At 42.5% G+C, this 18,645-nt stretch overlaps 1 long non-coding RNA gene across 1 annotated transcript; it reads right to left on the minus strand.

The window, feature by feature from the left end:
* Positions 1 to 9,645: 9,645 nt before the first annotated feature.
* LOC139684920 (uncharacterized) lies at positions 9,646 to 15,934 on the minus strand. The gene is made up of 3 exons (XR_011699996.1): positions 15,860 to 15,934; positions 15,049 to 15,110; positions 9,646 to 10,074 (listed from the first exon to the last, which is right to left on the minus strand). It is a non-coding gene; the product is annotated as an uncharacterized lncRNA (long non-coding RNA).
* Between the last annotated feature and the right edge of the window lie 2,711 nt (positions 15,935 to 18,645).

Genomic DNA, 18,645 nt, shown 5'->3' on the forward strand with positions numbered 1-18,645 from the left:
AGGAACCTTCTGGAAGCATTTGTTGTGCTGTTCTTTTGCGCCTGCTCAAAATGCATGCAGTATTACTGAGCCTATTGTAAACTGTGGGCCTCTTTCTCCCTCATTCACATTTATTCTATGCCAGTGGGGTGACATTAAATTACCTTCTGTGCCTCCCAGGAGTTCAAGTATTCTTTGCACTACCTTTTCCATGTCACAGATTCTCGGCTGCTGCAGTCTCCTGCAGACACCTACAGCAACGCAGTATCTGCTCTGATATACAGATTTTTTTGTACAGCCCAGATTGTTCCTGTAGCTCAAAACAGCTAAAGTGATAGTGGCCCAACTGTTCCTCTTTCTTTCATGATAGGACTTTCAGCTGTACACTGCCAATGCTTAGCTAGAGTGCCTACTGCAGCCTCCATGCACAGGACAGATGCATAAAACCATACTGGGAATGAAATTCTGATTCAGTGGCTCCAGCAGGAGTTAGTCCTGGATCCTGGGGCAAATAAAAATGCAGTAAGCTCCAGTGCTTCTAAGTGATGATCTGTATCATCTGCATCCATCCATCTTATGTATCTGTCTCAAAGTGAACAGGGCATCTGCAGAAAGACACAAGAATCAAGCCAGTGGGCAACACATAGAAAAGTTTAAGCCTTTTATGATTCGATTTACCTGTTAATAATTTAGATCTGGAACTACACACCAAACTTCTACAAAGAGTATTAACTCTTTTCTAGCTATAATACAAGCACTAGGCTTTACTATGACCTTACACTGTCTGAATAGCTTGTCTTGTAAATCTTATTTAATGACTGATCATTAAAGCATCTAGAAATGTAATACATACATATATCATTGTATATATTATGAATTATATATTTTCAGTTCTGTCATATTACTCTGAAATAGAAGGATTCTGTATCTTGCAAAGGGCTTTTAAAATCACTGGCAAGTTTTCCCTTGTAATTTGGATAAAATATGAACAGTTTTTTAGATTCATAACATTTTAAAAAACTTAATATATGGTTCATTATCAGAAGTAGACCTGGCCCAACACTAGAATTTCTTACTGCAGAGATGTTGTAATATTTGGGTTTGTCCTGAACTGAAACAAAATATCAAAATTGTAAGGCAATATAAAAAAGAAAAAGTTGATAAAAGATTGATTCAGAAATATCAAAACATTTCATTTTGAAAATGTCAAAAAATTATTCTGGAAATGTCTAAATACTTCAGTTAAGAATTTTGCATCCAGATGGAACATTTCAGCATTCTTAAACATAACTATTTCATATCTGGCTGGGCTTACCTTGGCAAATTTATCAAAGCTGAATAATAAAATATGACCAGTTTGCTTGTGGAAAGTGCGCCATTGCTTCTAAATTATGCATGAACTATGTGCTGCTTTAAAATGTTCTGGATTATATTCTGTTACATAAACATACTTTTCTTTCACTATCTAGTCACAAAATGTTCCTATGACGTAGATTTTCAGATAAGATGTGCCCGTTAGCAAAAAAAAACCCAAACAAACAAACAAAAACAAAACAAAACCAAAACAAAACAAAACCACCAAAGGGAAAAAAAAAAACAAACAACCAAGCCCCTGAATAATAACTATGTGAAAATTCAAACAAGGTGCTGTAGCTAGATTTTGTTTGCCAAAGCATACTACTTAAGAAGAGCTGGGAATCCAGTGTGTAAGTGATTAAAAGTGATGAAAGTTTACAGCCAGAATTGGACAAACTTTACTGAGAAACACCCACATTTTACACAGATTTTGCAAAGCATTACTAAAAATCTTATTCTTCAAAGCATAAAATATATGTAGATGTATACATATAAAGCATAAGCTAGCCCTGCCTTTCCTGTTCTCAGTTCCCCTCCTGCTCTAAAACATTATTTGTGATGGGGTCAGATTACATAAATGGTATTTATATTACATTTTGGTAGTATTGGACTGCACTTGCATAAGTATTCTTTGAAGACAATACTTTTTTCACAGAGGCCATAATGGGATATTGTCTTGAAGTTCTCTTTTGGACAATGGCTATTTGATTAAAAATGTCTTTTCATTAAAATGTTAATATCTATTAGAATTGTTTAGCTAAGGCAATTTTTCATTATGGATCAAGTTTTAACTTTTCAAATATCCATTGTACAGTAAATATAAACACTGCCTTCCTTAACATCAGATATTAGAGTTTTACAAATAAACAGTAAACACTTAAGTCACTGACATATTGATACTAGTCCTCTAATTTTTAGAACAAAAAATAGTCATTTAAGTGATTGATTGATCTCTCTGTGTGATGCCATTGCAAAAAAAAGTACTTGAAACCTTCTAACTGCATAAGGGATGTCATGAATATTAAGGATGAGAAAGCCTAGAATCAGTTTCACTTAGTGTATGTTTTACATATTGTTCCAACTTCAAATGTATAATAACCTGCCTCAACATATTACTTTCTCTAAAACCAATACCAGTGTTGGATTTTGTGAGGCCACACCAGCAAAAGTCATGATAATATTTTGTCTAACAAAAAAAAAAAAACCCTCAAGAATTATTGATAACATGTAACAGTAAATTCATACTTTCCCAGATATTTTAAAGAGCTGTTCTACAGAGGCAGACAGGAAGCTTGGTTAATACAGTTTTTACACAACACTCAAGAAATATCTGAACACTATTAGAAGGACACCCATGGTCTCCCACAATTGATTTTCCTGTCATTCCAATTGCTGCAAGTCATGAGCTACTCCACTGAACTCAACAGCAGTATAAAATCACAGTAAGGTGAATCAGGCTGTGTGTAACACATCCTTTGCAGTACACAAAGTTCACAGTCTTATAACTAGTTTGTAAGATTTGTTAAACTGTGCAGGGTAGTCTGTGAATAAAGTAAACTTTGAGCACAAGACAGTGTGTACATGACCCAGTGCGACTGTGCCAGTGGATTGACAAGGTCCACTGATACAGTGGGTTGAGGATCCAGCCTCTAGGAGCAGGGCTCGAAGAGCAGGGATATTAGCTCCAGAGAATCAAGCCCCTTGGAAGTTTTGGATGGCTCCTTCTGCTCCTGGCCCGGCGGCAGCCCCTCAAAGGAAGAAGGTCCACAAAGGTCAGGAGTCTACGTAGGAGAAGCAAGTTTATTGCAACGCACCGGCTAATAAAGGGTGGCATGGGACTTTCTAGAACTTGGGCGGAGAAATGGGAGGAGATGGGGAGGGGCGATGCACCTCATTGGGTGGTATGTAAATTAGGAGGAGGGGTGAAGGAGGAGCAGAGAATGAACCAATGGGAGGACGGGATTCAAACATGATCAAATAGGGAAAGTGGTGCAGTGCAGCAAACTGGGGCCAATCAGCAGCAAGTTGGCAGGAAACTACCCTAAGGGTTTGTGGGAAGAAGAAACTTGGATAGGGATGACTGAGGAAAAATGAACAGAGTAGACATATTGGGTATAGGACATTCAAACTGGGAAAACATCAGTGTAGCTCCTGACACCATCAGAGTCCTTGTTCAACTGCTGCAAAGCTTCTCCATTAAGAGGTGTAGGGTCTTGAGCCTCTGCATCCTCGTCAACCCATCTTTTATAGTAGCACTGCCACTTGATAAATTCCTCATCTCATTGCTGTCCTCCAACAAGACTGTACTCTGTAGCATCATTGCTGATCAGAATTCTCCTGACTATACCTTGCGGCCCTAACCATGTTGGCTAATAGAAGATGATGTAGTACTTTTTTTCTCATGGTTTAAATGTTACATACTGCTCTTGATAGAGCAGTATTCTGATGTTTACATAAACCAGAAAGGTAGCCTCATGTGATCAGTCCCACATACCAAATCAGTTTCATAATTAGAAAGTATCAAAATCTTGAGTTCTTTGTTCAGATTTTTTTTTCATTTGGTACCACTGTAGCTTGTGGTTTAAAGATATTGGATGGGAATGAGGAGTGAGGATCAGAGGGTATTTGCCAGTGCCCTCTTCCTTCTGCCAAGTGCTCTGGAGCCTACTGTATGCACAAACACCTCTGCTTTCAGTCATGTAGCTACTGCAGTGAACTAACTCACTAACTTCAGTACAGCCAGTAAAAGTCAAAGCATCTCTTGGTATTACACATTGAGCTCTCTGGCACAGTGGCTATTTGTGTGGCTCATGGTCTTTATCAGAGTTGTGGAAGCAACAAAAGACAGTTGTGATTGCCAGTGGCGTGACCTGGATTCTTGAACTCTCAGGCAAGCACACATGGCTATGCTATGGATTACCCTGAGAGCAAGGGCAGATAGAGGCTGACTGTGATACAGTATTAGAAATCCTGCTATATATCCAGGCTCTCTGGGTCTGATTAACAATGAGCAAATCAGGGTGTTTATTCCAACAGCTGAGGAATAGACAATCTGGATGATATGGGAATGAATTAGCAGAGCAACTCTCAGCCTCATGTTTTCACCCCTTTTGAAGTACATACTCTCCCACACTCCCTGCCATGCCTGTCCCAGAAATAATTATGTCTCTAAAGATTCATGATGGCCTGTGCACAGAAGTGATAGTAGAGAGGAAATGCTAACTGCACAAACTTGAAGCCAGGGAAGTTTTGAACATTTTGAGTATGTTAAGACTAGCAACATCCTCATTAAACTCTGATTAGCAAGTGGACTTGATCCAGGGTGATTCATGGCTGAATGAGATTTTTCTTCTTTTTTTTTTTTCACTGCCAGTTTATCAGAGGTAGGCAATTAAGAGGTCACACACCTCCTGGTCTTGTAGGTTTTTTTGAAGCAGGGATCTCGTAGCCTTGCAATAAATCCTTATTGTCCTTGGGACAATATTCTTCATTAATCTCACTTCTGGCAATATACTTTTTCTTGCTGAGCAGATTTAGAAACAAAAAGCCTTGAAAGGGCATGGGAGGAGGAATAATCTAGGGCTACCTAATCCCATCCCTAAAGTGGGAGTTTTTCATTCAACTTCTCTTTTAATGAGCACTGGAGAAATAAAGTTTTACTGCAACACTACTTTGATTCAAGAGACCTATGAGGACCCAATTATCCATCCAGTGGGAGTGGGGTGGCAATCTGATTTTCAAAGCAAAAGCAATGTAGCAACACAGGCCCCTTGTAATTATGTGTTCCCTACAAATTTATAAACCCAGAGGTGAGCTTTGCTTTGGTTGATTGTTTAAATGCAATTATTACCTTTCTTTCACTTTCAGCTTGTTAATAAAGCTTTTCCAAATGCAGTGCTTGGAGTTATTCTTTCCAAGCCCTAGGATTCCAAAGGCTTAACTGAAAACCAATCATCTGCTTCACTGAAAGGAATACAGTCAGGTCCAGTCAAAGATTAGCTGAAGAGCCGAAATGTTTGACAGACACACTGAGGGGGCTACATCCTATTTTCCACCTGAGAAAGCGAGAGGGGAGAGTGAGACAGAAAGAAGGAAGTTACAGAGACTGAGAATGACTCAGAGAACAGAAAGGAAGAAACACTAATTGAACATAGTCTAGCTCATGGGAAGCATCCTGTTTGTGTCATTTGTCTTACTGTGCAGCTGTCAGTATTATATCCACAGCATAAACCTGTAACTTCTTTGGAAGGGCATGCATAATTGTCTATAACCTTGCCATGTTTAAAAAAAGAAAGGGATCCCCATGTACTCAGTGGCATATTTTGTGGTCCTGGTCTCTCAAAATACCACATTTTGTATGTCACAAGGAACTTCTTGTGACCCTTCTCATTTCTAGACCCCTGAAGTGAACAGCATCAGTGAACCCAGTGTGCCTATGACACGTAAGTGGAGGCATGGAATGTATTGCACTAATTGACTTGCATTGCATTGCATGTATCTGCACCTTGAGGAAACCAAGACAGTGACTTCATCTCCTTGTCTTTCAAAGGTATGCCAAAGTTTTTATGGATGCAGATATACATAGGGCTTTAAATTTATACCAGTAACATATACTAATAACATACCAAGACTTACATACAATATACGTACAGTCTACATGTGATATAAGTACATTATAGCATGTTTTACTTGTTAAACTTATATGAGATGATGTATTACATACAGAAGTAATAAGACGTAGCCCATTGCATACAATTCAAGCACAATACCCTGACATATGTAGAGCTGAGTTTGAAAAATCATTTATTTGTTGAAAATACAATTTAGGAGCATGGCAACCATTCATGACTTAGTCCTTGTGTTGATTTGTGGGATTTGCTCATGTATACTTTTTCAATTGCTGTTGATTTGAATGGAGTTATGGTATTGCTGTCTATTTTAGTGCCTCTCTCAAGGATGTTGCAGGATACATTACATTGCTCCCAGAACAGATACAGTGGATAACCACTGGACTAGCAGAAAGACATGATAAGGAGGACAGAAAAAGCAACAGCCCTTCTTTCTGGACATATTTTGCAAAATCTGGAAGGATTTTGCAAAAGGAAAGCCATGAAACTCCAGTTAAGTAAAGTCAGTCACAGAATCACAGACTATTCTGAGTTGGAAGGGACCCACAAGGGTCATCATGTCAAACTCTTAAGTCAATGGCCCACATAGGGGATTGAACCCATGACCTTGGCATTATTACAACCAAGTTTTAACCAACTGAGCTAATCTCAGGGTCCCACACAGTCATACAAGGCTGAGGGGATGGCTTTGCAGTGGAAGTAGCAAAGAAATCTGGATAAAACAAATTATGATTCAGAGTGAATGGTATGAGCTATATTGAGGTCTGCAGTTTCACGCCATGACAAATACTGGCTTAGAGCAGCAAGGGAACTGAAAAGGTAGAGGAGTTTATACTGTATATATGTAATATAGGTGAAAGGCAATGTTTTCAGAAATGCCCTGCGTCTATGTACATATGCATTCATGTGTGTCCAAATCTAATTTCTGTCACCAAGTGTTGTAGTTTTGGGTTAACCCTAAAAGAGAAAGATTTTTGGTGAATTTATTTATACCATCATGTGGTCTGGAGCATGGGGGACCACTCCACGCATCTTAGCTGAGCCAGGGAGGGACTGTCCCCAGCATCTCGGGACCTGCTGAAAAGGGGGGTTTCCTGAATTGAAGCATTGCTGCAAACTCAGGGACAAGGGATACAATTCTCAGTGCTTCTGAAACTCCTGTTCCTGGGTATAGTTAGTGAGGGAAAGGAACTGTGCCCAGAACTTCAAGGAGTTGCCCTGGCCTCCATTCGACACCTACTGCTTTTAGAGAGGCTTCCACAACATTCTCACTACCAGCTGCCTGAAGGTACAAGTGCCACTGCTACAGCTATGCCAATAGCTCAGCAATATCCCTTCTTGGAGCCCCACAGCCACCACTGGGTGGAATAAGACTGCTGGCCTCAGCTGAGTCATCCCGGCACTACCAACTGTCACTGACAGTTTGGGAATTTTTGTTTTGGAAGCTGCACAAATTGCTGCTGTTGGCTGACCCATGACCATCCAGTCCCAGCACGGCTGTTCTGGGGAGGGTTCGGAAGGATGCTGTGCTGGTTTGAAGGTGAACCAGCAGGGGAAATGAACTCACCACGAGAGAGATTATAAGTCAGAGCTAAAATTTAATAATAATATTACAATAACAACACTGACACACAAGGGAAATTGCTTTCAACTCACAATACCCCAGCAGTATAACCCAGTGTCCTGGGGCACAAACCCAAGGGGGTTTGTTTGCCCTTGTGCTGAGACCCCTGTGGTTCCCCCAAGTCCAGAGCAAAAGGAAAAGAAAAACCTGTTGGTGCAGGCGAGGGCTGTGGTCTGGGCGAGAGCGGTGATCTCCTGCTGTCGAGGTCCTGCTGCTGCTCTGGATCCGACGAGAAGTTCCCGAGGTCTTCTTACCCACCACTTATGTACCCTCAGGGAGCTCTCAGTCCCTCCCCCTGGGCAGGGACTCACACAATGGGTGATTAACTCTGGGAGCCAGGGGGTGTTGAGCTGTTGATGGCCCATTGGCAGCTCCGCCCCCCTCAGGCTGGGTGTGAAGTGATAATGGCTCCCTGGGCAGCTGCTGCTAATGGCCCATTGACCTTGGGGAATGAATAGAGGGGGTAGAATACACAGCTTTGATCACCCCCACACAGGGTTAGCTGGTCCCTCCTGCTGAACTAGGACAGATGCCAAAAGCTAAACTAAAACACCATTGAAAAACTTAAAAAAATAGTATTTTATTACCAGAGGTGACCAAGTAAACATGAACTCGAGAAAGAAATAAGCCCTATGTGTAACACCCCCATTGACCCAGGAGTTACTCATGAGGTTGGCTTACCAGCCCAGAATGCCAGGACTCCCCAAGTCAGAAACTGCATTCTCAAAGCATTGGCAGGCTCACGAAAAGTAGCAGGCATCCCCACTAAATGGAAATGTTGTCCTTCATTTGAAGGAAGCGAGCTTAGAGCATGAGCTGTCTCCTCTTTATCTGATATGCCAATGATGTCTACCTGTGCAGGTGTGGCCAGGTCTGTCCAGCCAGAGGCCCTTGGTCCTTCCCCTGTTATGCAAGTACTGCACATGTGTGCGGGTATTGGAATTCCTCAAAGCTTGCGTGCTATGATCCAGAAGGTCTTTATCAAATGGGTCTGGGGGCTTACTTCAACATCCTCATCTTCACTTTCTCCTTCAAATGCCCTTGAAGAGCCCAGTTAATTTCAGGTTATACAAAAACGTGCCTTCCAGGCCAAAGCCTTCATTTATCAGCACCAGTGTTCCCATACTTTGCAGGAAAGGAATAAACTCTCAACAGGTGGCTGGCCAAAGCACAAGCCAAAAGTGTTACCATCTAATTAAGTCTGAATACAAGAGCTTTGAATTATCCTGGCCCCCCACCATTGTCACTTCATGTGGTTTGCTACATTAGAACCCACTCTACTGCCCTGACAGCACAGGACTTCTCTTTGAACAAGATATTCTTCTAGGTTTTGTTTTCACTTGTGGTGGAGGGGGTGGCTAGATGATACTTTCTGCTCTTCTTGGTAGCTTTTTGATTTGGTTTCTTTCCATTTTTAGTAAAATGGTTATTTTTACATCTTCATTCGAGTTCCTCATAATTTCTACTTTGTCAATATTTGGGGGGAAGGAAATAAAAGAAAGAAAAGGAGGGTTTATCTCATTAGAGGTTTCAACACCTGAACATATTGCCATTAAACCATGACATTGAGTATCTCTTAAGGATTATCATCATCATCATGGCTAGGCTTCATGAATGGAGATTTGGGAAGGGCACTACCCACACTTGCTGCAAGCGTGCTGGTGGTTAAAAAGCCCGATGTGGGATAGGTAAATCTGGTCACAAAAGGCACAGCGGAATGTCTCATTTGGCGATATTGGCAAGGAAAGGTTCTTTCTGAGTTGTCTTTTCTCCTCAAGACTGACTCTGCAGCCGGTGGCGAGTTCACCATGGAGCACAATCTTCAGGAGGTGATGATCCTCCATCCTGGAGACGTGCCCTGCCCAGCGCAGCTGCGTTCTCATCAGCATGGCCTGGATATTGGTGACCCCTGCCTGTTCAAGAACAGACACATTGGTCACGTAATCAGACCAGTGGATGTTTGGGATTGAACAGAGGCAGCGCTGATGGAAGCGTTCAAGAAGCCGCAGGTGGTGGCGGTAGATGACCCGTGATTCAGACCCATATAAGAGAGTAGACAGTACAATGGCTCTGTAGACACTGTACTTTTCTTCAGGTGTTTATCACACCAGACTCTTTTATGGAGTTTTCTGAAGGCTCTGTATGCCTTTGCCAGCCTGTTGTCTGTCTCTTTGTCAATCTTACCGTCTGAGGAAATGATACTTCCCAGACAGGTGAACTGCTGGACTGACTTAAGCTCTGAATTGCCTATGGTGATGTGGGGATGATGGAAGGCTTCCTGAGGTGCAGGTTGGTAGAGAACTTCCATCTTCTTCAGGCTGACTTCCAGCCCAAAAAGCTCAGCAGCCTCTGCAAAGCAGGATGTTAAGCTCTGCAGAGCTGCTTCTGTGTGAGCAACGAGGGCAGCATAGTCAGCCAAAAGCAGCTCACGGACAAGGTGATTCAGGGTCTTGGTGTGGGCCTTCAGTTGCCTCAGGTTGAATAGACCTGAGAGCACAAAAGCAAACACAGTTTAAACTCTTCATGGGGTTCTGATGGCACTGCAGCACGTATTCATGAGCTTGACAGCCTGTAATCCTGTTCCATAAAAATTATCTGATCACACAGAGTATTTCACCCAGATTTGACATAGGCTTTATTTAAAAAAAAGAGGGGAGGGGTGTGTGTGGAAATTGCAACCGTGACTTAACAATTAATTCATGAACCATTTGTCACATCATGATAGATTGGGGTGCACTAGGGAAAATTTGAAAATGCTTATTCTACCAGTACTATCAAAGAAAAAACATACCCAAATTTAGAGAAGAGACAAGTTACACAGAGTGGAAAAGTTGGTTATATTCTAAACCGAGTTGCATGGAAAGTGCATGAAGAGAAGGGTTCACATTTGCTTTTGAAAATACCAAATTATGTGAAAAATATTTCCGCCACATTAATGGAAATATCTTGAAATCACTTAATCTTTTTAAGTCTCTACCATCTTTACTAATGGAAATCTTTCCAAATGCAACATGATTTCAAGAGCTAGAACACCCTGAATGACAAATCCTTTAAGAATGAGAAACCTGCCCATTTAGGGGAGAAAAAATAATAAGCAAATGTATCTCTTCCAAATTCCAATAATAGTGGCCATATGCTGTCTTAAATTTTCAGATTTCATCCACGAGCCTTTACTTCTGAAATAGAGATGATGTGCCTACAATAGCAAAGAATAGTTGGATACTTAAACTGATTTTCAGAGGCAGTGAAGTTTAGCAATTCCAGTGAAGTCAAGACTAGACAAGTGTTTTGTATTTGTGAAATGCAGTCATGTTTTGCAGCCATTCAAAGGTGTATCCACAATTATAATTTCAACTAGCCCTAAAAAGAGGGAGAAAAATACATTTCCTTTTCAAAAGAATACAAATGCTTTAAATAATTAAAATGTGCCAGCTATTTAGAAACAATGTCTATTTAATGTTTACCTTTCAGCTGGGACCATTTTTTTAGCCAGTTTTGTTTTGGAGTTCAGTAAGAATGTGATCAGAAATAGTGCATACAACACAGGAAGAAATTGACTCCAATATATTTCTAGTTTTTTAAACATCTGTTTTGAGCATCTGTCACTAATGGTGTCCCGCAGAGTTCATTGCCAGGCTCAGTTTTGTTTAACTTATTCATCAATGAGGGGGTAGAGTACCTCCCTCAGCAAGGTCACTGACAACACACAAAGCTGAGAGGAGTGGCTGGTACTCCAGAGGGCTATGCAGCCCATTAGAGGAACCTCAATAGGCTGGAGAGATGGGCAGAGGAAAACCTGAAATTCAACAAGGGTAAATGCAGGGTCTGTACCCAGGGAGGAAGAGCCCCATGCACCAGTACAGGCTGGATACTGACCTGCTGGAAAGCAGCTCTGCAGGGAAGGACATGGATTGAACAACAAACTATCCATAAGCCAGCAGTTGTCCTTGTGGCCAAGAAGACTAACAGTATCCTGGGGTGCATTAGGAAGAGCATTGCCATCAGGTTGAGAGAGTTGTTCCTGCCCCTTTACTCAGGCCTGATGAGGCTTTACCTGGAGCACTTTAGGCAATCTGGGCTCCTCAGAATGGAGACAGAACTACTGGAGCAGGTCCGGCTGAGAGCTACTAGGTTAATCAAGGGTCTGGAGCACCTCTCTTATGAAGAAAGGCAGAGGAGTCTGGGCTTATTCAGCCTCAAGAAGAGATGACAGAGAGGAGATCTCATCAATATATGTAAGGATCTGAAATGTGGGTGTCAAGAGACTGGAACTAGGCTCCTCTTGGTGGTGCCAATCAACAGAACAAGAGGTCATGGGCAGAAACTGATGCACAGGACATTCCACCTGAACATGAAGAACTCCTTTACTGTGTGGGAGACCAAGCACTGGAACAGGTTGCCCAGAAAGGTTGTGGAATCTCTCTCACTGGGGATATTCGAGAACTGCATGAACACAGTCCTGTGCCATGTGCTCTGGGATAAACCCGCTTGAGCAGGAAGGCTGGACCAGGTGACCCTCTATGGCCCCTTCCAGCTGGACCAGTTCTGTGCTTTTGTATTTTTGAGTGAAGCTTTAACTTTAATTTTTCTTTCCTTTGAAACTGCAATGCAATGAGAACTCTGACAGATCAAGTTCACAGCATCCTTCTCCTATCTCCCCTATATATAAGTTCTTTTTATGGCCTAGGACATGGCATGAACATGAAAAAGATGTTGTATAGAAAAGAGAAGCAGTGAGCAAGAGTGAGCAGCCAGAGATTACACCCCAAAGGGCATCTTGAGGCAAATCAGAACAAATTAAAAAAACAACCGAGTTCCTTCCTCCCACTTTGTCTATGATGCCTGTTTCTTTCCTCATGTAATCACCCATTAATTTCACACTACATAAAGAGACAGCTGAAAAAACTGCAATCTAAAGAAAAACATGACAGAGTTTTTGACAACCATAGAAAAACAGCTTAAAACAAGCTGAGTTTATATATAGAATTCTTTAAGATATGTTCATAGAGTTATGCTCATTAACTTGGCACTTCATAGAGTACTCTCCAATAAGTATGTGGCAAACACTGCAGTTTCCCATTGAGTGAAGGCTTCTAATCCTGGATATAGAAACTGTGTAGCTATTACTCTGAGAGGACATAGCCACGAGAGTGCAGTGAAAATAACAGAGCATCAAAGAGAGTTAAGGCAAGGGATTCCTCTCTTGAATGGACTGTGGCATGCAAGTAAAAAGAATGAGGACTTAATACATATCTGGTACCTTAAATTCAACAAACTTCATAAACACACTCTATTTGCATCCAGTTACATAGCTTCAGTTTGAAATTACTTTTCCAATGCCAGGAACAGAAAGGACACTGCCTCATTTCTAAATCTTCTGGTCCAAATTATAGCTGGTATAATAGATATTTAAAGGCTCAGAGTGCCTAGTGTCAACAGTTTTCTTCCTAGTGCTTGCAAGTGGGAGGTAACAGCCAGCTGAGTGTCAGTGCTACAAATCATATTAGTGACTATGGTGGCTGGGAAGGATAAAAGTCATTCCACTGGATCTACCAAAATGTATTTTGTGTCAGTAGCATGATGAGACAATGTTGCAGGTCTCCTGTCTCAAATCAAGGTGACTCTATGAGCTCTATAGATATTTTCTGTGAGGCCTCCAAAAGCAGACTTTCAAAATGTCAGTTCCATTAGCTACATCCAGCACTGCTGCCTTCTATTGTGAGGTTTGTCTCATCAGTGCTAATGTGAATGAGTTTTTGGGATTCCCAGGTGGGAGGCTGGCTGGCTCCATACAAAATGGCAGTTTTAGTCAGAGCCCCTGGAGCCATGCTTCTCTTAGTCTAGTAGATACGGTAACCCAAAGATGACCTGTTCAGTGGGGAGATATTTGCTCTTTGCTTCACTCCTTCCATGGATGCTCTTGTTGAATGGATTGGACCCTGCATTAAAAAAGATGTGCCCCACCACTTAGAATTTACTAACCTTGGGCAGATTTGTAAATGATATTGTATAAGGACATTCTATGTGAGACAGAATGTATGCATATATTTATAAAGTATGTGTATCTATAAAGGAGGTGTATCTATAAATGTATATGTATTCATATGCATACATAGAGACCAGGATCCTAGATCTGACAAGACCTTAGCTACTAGAAGGTGAGAACAGGGCAAGACCAGAATAGCCATCTCCCTGAAGTAACCCAGCTCTTGGCATCCTGTTTTCTATGAACTTACTACACTGGAGGGAATATGTAGGGGTTTATATTTTATAGAACAAAATGGCTTTTTCATTTCATCCAAGGAGCTCTCCGATCCCTCTTTGAATCCATTCATATTTTTGGCCTTTGTGAAACCCGTTGAGTTCCACTGTTTAACTGTGTGTCTGTGTCATATGAAAAAATCTTGCTATGTTTATTTGTTAATTTTATTTCTGCCTGATAGTTTAATCAGAAGCCCTTCTCCCCAGCTCAGTCATGAACACACTGTGTTCACCTGTGATCTATGCCTCAATTCCTCATTTGCCTAGGATTGTGAGAAAAATCTCACATCCAAAATTTAGAGGCGGAATCCAAATGAAAGTGAAATAGGAAAATTTATTTAACACTGCACAAGGGGGAACCCTCTGGGAAACCCCTGAACCAGCTGAGACTGCTCTCCAGAGATTCTCCTGACGAAGAAACAGTGTCTTTTATATCCCGAGTCCCTGCCCAGTCCCCATAACCTTATGTGGCGGTCCACCTTGTGGGTTGGATGTTACATGGGGTTCTCGCCCACACCCATTGGCCATCTATATATATTGTGTTAACAATCCCTTACTTGGGCCTCATCTCCCTAACAACCCTTATCCCTGGCCACTCTGACCCTGGTGACAGCTCCTAATTGAAGCTGCCACCTTACAGAGTTCCCGCCTTTTTCACCTAATTAGGGGACACCCCCCCTCCCTCCCGGTTCCCTCAGACCCTCCCAGAAACCTCACCTTCCCTCCCCTTATACTCCTTCCATTATTGTATTAAAACATATAACTGTAAAAAACCTGTAAAAACTGTATAAAAGTACAAACGCTCCTGTACACTTAACTGTCATACCCCTGACTTGTGACAAATCCCCCAATTTATTTTCTCACAGGATGACTAAAAGCATTCCCTCACACAGACTCCCACCAAAATCAGATGACAGTAAATACCACCTGTAGCCAGATATGTTTAGCATCTCAGCTTACCTGATACAAAGACTTGTTAAAAAGGACTATGACTTCTGTGGGAATATGTCAGGTAAAGAAGAATGAAAGCAGGGAAAGGACTTCAGAAGTGGACATAAAAGCAGCAGGCAGTAATAGTTTGAAAGAAAAGGAGGTGGCCATCTTTGAACAAAGCACTCTTTGCCCATTATGTGGGCCAGCTGACAACGATGTCACATACAAACATGAACACTTTCATTGCAACAAGAGGGTCATGCATACCTGTGTGAGTTCTTGTTTTGAGGTTTCAGTGAGACTTGGACAGCAAATTCCCGTTGGAGTTTCTGAAAATGACATTTTACAGACAATTGAAGCAAAGAGAGTCCCTCCTTAATAACAAAGGAGTCCAGGAAAGCTAAACATATTTCAAAGAGGAAGTCTTAAAAGAGGAGATGTCAGCTAGCCTGGCTGAATAGGGGGTTTTTGAAGGAACTCAGAGGGAAAAAGAGAGAGCTTATGATCTTTGAAAGAAGGGGTAGACAACCCAGGAAGAGTAAAAAGATGTTGCTAGGTTATGTGTAACGAAAATTTGTAAGGCAGTTAATGCCACCCTGACACCCGATCCTGTCAGATCTCAGAAGCTGAGCAGGGTCAGCCCTGGTTAGTATTTGGATGGGACACCCCCTGGTAATACTGGAGGCTGCAGGTTCTAGTCTTGAGGACTTCACTGTCACCATCTGTCTTGGTTTGAGATAAGCAACTGCCAACCCCCCCAGGCACAGAGAGAAAAGCCTCCCTCCTAACACCAGGGAAAGGGAGGAAAAGAGAGGGGAAAGAAAAAAAAACACTTCAAACTGCATTTATACTAAAACTACATATATTTTTCACAGAAAGAAAGAGACAATTAGAAGAGAGTACAAATATACACTCACACAAGTCTGCAACAACAAGTTCCCCACCTCAACTTCTTAATGAACACACAAATTCTACTGTCCTAACTACACATTACTTAAGAAGAAGCTTATTCCCCAGGGAGACAAACCCAAGCAGAAAGGAGAGACCCAGAACAACACAGTTTACTTTCCTGAGGTACCCTGTGAGCCAGTGGTGGGCCTGGTCCTCTCCATCCCCCCTGGGACAGCATCGTGCGTCCTCCCAAGAGGAGGGCTGAGAAGTGACTGCCTTAACCACTCCCACACTGGTTCCTACTGCCCTGGAGATGATGTCATAATGTGGTATGGAATACAAAAGTACTGGCTAAAAGAGGTCAGCTGTTAGCTCAGCCCAGCTCAAGTCAGCTGACAGCTTCAGCCTAGTCCACACTTCAGAGCCCAAATTTAGGCTCACCTAGGTGAACCCATAACACCATCCAAGCTTGCTCGGCCATGGCAGATGAACCTGGGGAGTTAAAGGGTGGGGCCAGTTCTGTGCATGCTGTGCCTCACCTGAAAAATCCATTGTGCAGGCTGGAAGGGCACACCCAGGTGGGGAGAGCCCTTCCCAAATTTTCATTCATGAAGCCTAACCATGATGAATGAGAATTTGAAAAGCAAAAACTTAACTAGAACACAATCTGATAATTGCCACAAAAGATGATAAAAAAATTTTATAAACACATTAACAATAAAGTGAGGCCAAGGAAAATCTCCATTCTTTATTGGATTCAAGGGGAAACAGTCATCAAGAGTTAGGAAAAGGCTGGCATACTCTTTAGCTGTAAGACCAGTTATCCTGAGAAAAGCCAGTCTTCTCTGCTGGTAGACAGGGACAGGGAGGAGAATAGACCCCCAGCAATCCAGGAGGAAGTATCTAGTGACCTGCTGTGTCACTTAGACACACACAAGTCTAAGGGACCAGATGGGATTCATCCAGGAGTACTGATAGAGCTGGCAGAAGAGCTAAATATGCCCCTCTTCATCATCAGTCCTGAATAACCAGACTGGTGCCAGATGACTGGATATTGGCTAATGTGATGCCCATACGCAAGAAGGGCTGGAAGGAGGATCCAGGAAACTACAGGCCTGTCAGTCTTACCTTGGCTTCCATCAGGTTTATGTGATCCTGAATGTGATCCCGCAGCACACACAGGACAACCAGGGGATCAGTCCCAGCCATTATGGGTTTAGGAAAGACAGATCCTGCCTGCCCAACTTGATCTCTTTTTATGACCAAGTGACCCTCTTGGGGGATGAGGGAAAGGCTGTGGATGGTGTCTGCCTAGAATTCAGCAACATATTTGATAGTGTCCCACAGCATTCTCCTGGAAAATCTGGTACTCCACAACCTGGACAGGTGTACTGTTTGCTGGGTTAAAAAGTGGCTGGATGGCCAGGTCCAAAGAGTGGTGGTGAATGGAATTACATCCAGCTGATGGTCAGTCACTAGCAGGGCTCAGTACTGGGGCCAGCCATGTTTAATATCTTTATCAATGATCTGGATGAGGGGACTGAGTGCACCCTCAGTTCACAGCTGGCACCAAGTTGGATGGGAGTGTTGATATGTTGGAGGGCAGGAAGGTGCTGGAGGAGGATCTGGACAGGCTGGATCGATGGACTGAGAACAACAGCATGAGGTTCCACAAGGCTAAGTGCTGAGTCCTGTCCTGGAGTCACAACATCCCCTTGAGCACTACAGGCTTGGGGCAGAGAGGCTAGAAACTGTCCCAGTGGAAAAGGAGGTGCTGGCGGACAGCCAGCTGAACATGAGCCAGCAGTGTGTCCAAGTGACCAAGAATGGCATCCTGGCTTGTATTAGAAATAGTGCAGCCAGAAGAATTAGGGAAGTAACTGTCCCTGTGTACTTGGCATAAGTGTACATCAACATGCCTCAAATCCTGTGTTCAGTTCTGAGCTGCTCACAACAAAAAAGGCATTGAGGGGCTGGAGCAAGATCAGGGAGGTGCAAGGAAGGTGATGAAGGGTCTGGAGCACAGGTCCTATGAAGAGCAGATGAAGGAGCTTGGAATGAGGCTCAGAGGTGGACCTTACCAGTCTCTACAACTGCCTGAAAGGAGGTTGTAGCCAGGTAGGGATCAGCCTTTTTGCCCAGAAAGTTAGCTACAAGATAAGAGGAAATGGCCTCCAGCTGCACAGTGGGCTATTCAGTGTGGACTTCAGGAGGAATTTCTTCATATAAAGGGTTGTTAAACATTGGAATGGACTGCCCAGGGTGGTGGTGGAGTTACCATCCCTGGAGGTGTACAAGCAATCACTGGAAATGGCACTTAGTTCACAACATGGTCATCAGTCAAAAGTTGGACTCAATGATCTCAGAGGTCTTTTCCAAACTAAGTGATTCTGTGGTTTGTGGCTTTGTGCAAGTTTTACATTTGTCTCAGTCCCTCTGGTTTCCATGATTCCAGAAGGTGAGACACAGGTGAAATTGCATCCTGAAAGTAAAGCAGATGGCTGTTTTCTGCACCCTCTGCTTCCCACTCATCTCTCTCCTATACATTACAAGAAGAGACTTTGTTGCACATAGAAATGCCAAAAATATGTTTCTCCATTGTTTTCTGACTATCAATACATTCTACAAAAAATCCTCTGTCTGCTTTCTATGAAAACCTTCTCAAGGAAATGTTTCCTGCCAAAGAAATCCTGCCATTGTCATATCTTCACTGGCTACATGCCACAAAGCCACGTACACCACCGCTGGACACTATAAAGACCTGAAGATGGATTTGAAAAAATTAGAGGGAACCAAGAGAGAAAGAGAAGGCTGGGAATCTTACCTAGTCTCTTTTTGCTCTCTCTCCCCTCAACTCTCCTCAACTTTCTTCTACCACCACCAGTTTGCTGACCTCGGGAGGACCTTGGCCAGCTTGGAGTAAGACTGAAACCCACTGCTGCTACCGGCTGCATGTGTGAGTTATATCCCTTT

Source organism: Pithys albifrons, chromosome Z (assembly GCF_047495875.1).
Source record: "Pithys albifrons albifrons isolate INPA30051 chromosome Z, PitAlb_v1, whole genome shotgun sequence".
Taxonomy (NCBI): Eukaryota; Metazoa; Chordata; class Aves; order Passeriformes; family Thamnophilidae; genus Pithys; species Pithys albifrons.